The sequence below is a fragment of the Pteropus vampyrus genome, unplaced genomic scaffold (assembly GCF_000151845.1).
Source record: "Pteropus vampyrus isolate Shadow unplaced genomic scaffold, Pvam_2.0 Scaffold339, whole genome shotgun sequence".
Lineage (NCBI taxonomy): Eukaryota > Metazoa > Chordata > Mammalia > Chiroptera > Pteropodidae > Pteropus > Pteropus vampyrus.
In genome coordinates, this window is record NW_011889120.1 from 1,998,043 (window position 1) to 2,003,518 (window position 5,476).

A 5,476-nucleotide genomic window follows, 5' to 3' on the forward strand; every position below is an offset into this window, starting at 1 on the left:
TGCAAAGGATGTAATTTCTGGGCTGAGAGGATATACCTTTTTAAGGATTTCGATCCAGATTACCAAGAGGTACCTGAGAAAGATTCTACAAATTTATGTTTCCAGGAGCAGTTCATGAAGAGGCCTAGTCCCCCTAGATCCTTACTGACACTGGATATGAACATTCTTATTAATTTTCATCAAACTTATAGTCTAAAAAAAAAAAGCATCTTGTTTTAATTTGCATTTTGATTACTTCGTATTTATCATATTTATTCGTTTTTGTTTTTTTTTTTTGAATTGTGGTCCAAAAATAGGGTTTGTATGGTTTCGGCGTTTTAGAGATTACTGAGATAGATTTCTTGTTTTGCTATTGTGCTGTAAAGCTTAATAACGGCAGGTCTGCAATTAACCTGAGCTGTTTGGTTAAATTAAAGCTCCTGCCTGACACTGACTCCTGGTCAAAGCATGAAACAGTGATGTATAGTGTGTCTGTGTAACCACCAGTCCATAGAGTTTCAGGGGCGTTTGACCCAGTTTGTCAGCATTGTTTATTAATAACAATGAGATTGGAGGGGAGGGTTGCACCTGGTCTGGGTGCGATGCTCCTCAGCACCCGCCCCAGGGTCCTGCTGGGTCTGCAGCAGAGATAAGCCTAAGAGACCAGCAAAATATAAACAACCTCAGCAAAGACTTCATTTCTGTCTCCCTGGTTCCCTAGTATTCTGCGCACACCTCAGGGGTTCCCCATCCAGGAGACATCTGGCCTGGCCCTTACAGAAAGAGGACAATAGGAGCCTGCACCTGTCCTCTGCAGACCCCTGCTGTGAGTCACGTGCAGTGATGTATATTCTGACTTTCACAATTTTGCTGTAGTGTGTCCTTTCCCCGTAATAAACTGTACATTTGTAAGCTTTGTCGTTTTGGATCCCGTGAGTGTTCTTCAGCAATTGAACCCTGTTTAAGTGCCACTGTTCATGCAGCTATATATTCAATTTTTGTTAAGTGTTCTGTAGGCACTAGGAAAAAAAAGGTATATTGTCTAGTAGACATGCTTCTTCCCAGGAAGCAATTAAATAAAGCTCATTAATTGTATTATTAAGTGACTATCCTTATTTTGGTTTTATACATCTCAATGCCGTTTCATTCAGCTTTTTGTCTCAAATTCTACTAATTTAAGTACCTTGATCTTTGCTTCGCCTTCATCTATGTCTGTCTTGCATATTTTCCCCATTTTCTTACATTGATCTTCTTGTACCATTGTGCGATTCTTTTAAATATCATAGAATTGATTTTTTAAAATCCAGTCTGGGAAATTTTATTTTTAAACATAGGATTAGATTTCGTTTACATTTATCATTATAACTAATACATTTAGTTCATGTTCATTTTTTTAATGCCTCTTTGCCATTTCTTTTGTCTTATGATTTGTTTCTTATCAGTATTTTCCTTGGTTTTATCTTCTTCATCGCTTTGGAAGGCATATGTACACACCTTTTAGGACTGTAAATATAACCTTTAAGCATTCTGTGGGTCTGGGGAAGGACATAGAGAAGGTATTTTGATAGCAATAAAGCTTTCAGGTCATGGCCAAAGGACTCAGGAATCAACTTAAAGTTCCCACTACTCACAGTTGGCATAATTTGAGCATCAGTAAAGATAATTTCATGGATTAAACATGTCAAATAAGTTTGAATCTGTGAGTTCATATTACCAAAACAAAAAACAAAAAAAAAACCCTACCGTTTACCTTTAAAAAACAAACCTTATATTTCTGTAGGGGAGTTTGTGGTAGCAGCTATATTTAGAAAACTGCTAAATAAAATATTCACAAAGAACAACAATTTTAAAAGCATTCATTCTATGGCTTGTATTTCTTATATTATCAGAATTTCTGAACTGAAATGGTAATCATTTAGTTCCTTCTGATTCAGTCAAGGTGAGCTCACTTCTACTTTCCTTCTTCTCTTTGTTAATCTTAGATTTAGATACAGATGAATCATTTAGACTTAAAAACTATCTATAGTTTTCACACGATTATCTTATTTTTTGAACTTTTTTTTTTATCTCTTGTCATCATGGTGTACATTTTTATTAAATTGTTTTCAAGAAGTTGGCATTGATGATATGCTTTTGAACCCTGGCAGTATGGAAGAGCGATTCATAGCATGAGCTCAGAAGATCAGATAGCCTCGGCGCCATCCTGGCTCCTAGATAAGTTACCCCTCTGGGCTTCAGTTTTCTCAAAGTCTGTAAAAGGAGGATAATAACAATTCCTGAAGTGCATGATTCAATATATATGAAGCACTTAGAACAGTGCCTGTCACACAGTGTGTGTTTAATATTTGTTAACTGTTATTATGGAATTCGGCAGAGCTTACAAACCTTTGGTTATAGTCCTTTTCTCTAAAAAGTCTAGCCGTTGCCCCATTTTCTTCTGAAAGCTGATGTTGCAGAGAAGTCTGAAACCAAACTAACTTAGTTGTCTTATAGCATAGTGGTTGAGAGCTCTAGTCAGACTGCCTGGGTTTGTATTCTGGCTCCTCAATTTATACTGGATGTGTGATCTTGGGCAAGTTACTTGACCTCTCTAAAAGATCCTTCATTATGCATCTCTTGGCCAGGAACATGGAATACCTGTAATCTGGTGTTCATTGTCTGTTCATATCTCTCCTCCCTCTCATCATTTTCTGTCTCTGAACGTTGAGTGCCTGGGGGCGAGGACGTGGGTGATAGTGCTAATGCCGACAACTGTTGACTCTCTCCTTGTTCTTCTCCCAACCCTTCTGGGCCATATAATGTCCCCAAGGAGGACTCTAAGCCTCTTCCTGCTACAAGTCCAACTCCTTTATGTGAGAGGGTTTCTGAGGGAATGGGATTCTGCCATGTCCCTGGCCCATGTCCCATTTTCTTTCCAGCAGCGCTGCCGGCAGGGGCAGGTATTTGCGCTACAGAACTTCTCAGGGACAGACTTCAGGCAAAGTCCGAGGGAGGAGTAACAGCTCTGCAGATCTCAGAAGGCCCTGCCGAGTCAGCATTGCGCTGGAGCTTGTTGAAAATGCAGACAGACCCTCGGGCCCCATCCTGGACCCGCTGTATCAGAAGGAGCGGTTTCACAACATGCCCAGGGGATTTGTGTGCACAGTAAAGTTTGAGAGGCCCTGCTCCAGAGCTCAGCCTCAGTTTAACCCTTTTTATTCACAATCCGCTTTTTTTTTTTTTTTTTTTTGGTCTACTCACGAAGTCATTCTTTACAGCAAAAACCTTCCCAAACTCCTCACCAGACCAGACCATGTAATGCTCTCACCCTTTATTCCTTGCTCCATTTTCATGTGAATTTTCCTCAATATAATGTTGTTACCACAGAGTGGGGCCTCCATTGCCAGGGCACCGAGGAGTCATATGCACAATTCGCATTTTATCGAAATAGGTCTAGTTGCCCTCTCTCACTGTGTCCTCAGCTTGCCTCATCTTTGCAAGAATTCCAACATTTGCCATAGTTGTGTCAACAGCTTCTGTTTTCTTCTCTCCATAAAAGCGCAATGATTTGAATACTTTCTCCTGAGTTTAGAAACTTTATTTATTTCTACCCACTAAGCTTGATATATTTTCTTTCTCTAGTATTGGATCCATATTGTCCACCCCAAAATAACAGAATAATAACAGAATGGCTAACATTGGTTACTGCACACCGTTGACATGGTTAATCTCCTTTTATATTTTCACCAGGACTCCATGAGATCGGTTAGAATATTCCTATTTTTCCGATGAGGAAACTCAGACTAGAGAAATTGGGGTCTTTCTCTTTCTCTAGGAGACTTACCGTTCTCATGACAAAATATAATTTGGACTATGATGAGTATATAGACATTCAGTATGCTATTTTGTCTACTTTTGTGTATCTTTGAATATTTCCATAAAGAAAGGGTACATAAGACCCAGATAAATAAGTACTATCTGTAATAGTGGATGACCATCCAGTTCTGGCCTCTCTTCTGAGCTTCATCCAGATTTATATACCCAGCAACGTTTTTGACCTCTCCACTCTTGAGCACCTCACAAGCTGTTCCCTCCCCAAGTCATTCTACCCATATTTCCTATCATAATTAATGGCATCATCACATGCGCTATGTTCAAAATGGGCCCAGGAGTTGTTCTGGGCTATCCATTCTCCAGTGTCTCCTGTACCCGATTCACACCCAGGTTCTGCCCCTTGTCACCTCCAGCTCATGTCCTGACTTCATTCACTTCTCTGTCTGCAGTGTCAGCCACCATCGTTGTCCAAGTGATCATCACCCTTCACACTGCCCTGGCCCCCTCAGTGAGCTCGCCAGTTTCATCCTTACCCCACTTCAGGGACCAGACGATCTCTTAAAGCATAAATCACATCAGCCACCTACTTAGAACCCTTCAATAAGTTCCCATTTCCCTTAGGATAAAATACAAACTTTCCACGCAGCCTTAGGTGGCCTTGTGTGATCTGTCCCTGGTATCTCTCCCGTCACATCTTGCACCACATTCCACATCTTTCTCACCTCAGCCAGATGCCCTGGTCTTCTTTCAGTCTCTGCTGCTCCACATACTTTTCTGCTACGAGGCCACGTGCCCCTGCCCATCTTGTATTTTTTGGTTGTCTCCCATCCTGTACATCTCCAGCTACCTGTTCCTTCATTTGAGAGACCTTCCCTAACCACCCAATCAGAACTGGCTTCTGCAACACGGGCAATCCTTATTAGTGCCAGTTTTTAGTGGAGCGAACCTTCACAATTTGCAGTTATATGTTAATTTGTGTTTAAAGGTCTAATGGCTGCCTCTCACGCTCTGAGGATCGAGAATATGAAAGCCTTTAGAGCCAGCATCTAGCACAGTGACTGGCACATAGTAGGTGTTCGTGAAGCATGTGATGAGGAACCGAATCTCTGTCATTTTCATCTGCACTCTGGGAAAGCATCTCAAGGACGTCTTTCACATGAGCAGGTGAATTTTCTACACCGTCTTGTTTATTCTCTACTGACTGCATACAGATTTTAATTCTGCTGTTGCCGTTGGAATGTTCTTACAGTTTTTGAGTCAACTACCTTTTCAACTTTTGCCCTTCACCTACTTATGACCTTTTGCTTCTTGTACAATCTTTTGAAAATGCCTAATAGTTTGACTTTTTCTTCTGGCTCCAAAAGCCAATAATTTTCCAGAAATATCTTTCCTTTCTCTGAGTCTTCCAAGTATTTCTTTTACCCCATGGTATTTGTTTGTAGACCCCAATTTATTTTTTCTCTTAATGCATACACAAACGAGGGAAGACCCTTCCAGACTCACTGTGTCAACAGAACGTGTGGGTTGCCTTTAGTCCCAACTTCTATCCATTTGGGTAGTGGTCCCACCCCCTTGACAAGTCTGCAGCTGGAAAGGGGGTGAGTTGATGGGCACAGCGTCCAGTCCACATTTCAGCTTCTAATGGGCTTTCTGTTATTGTGCCTCTCTGTATGTACTCTGGTGG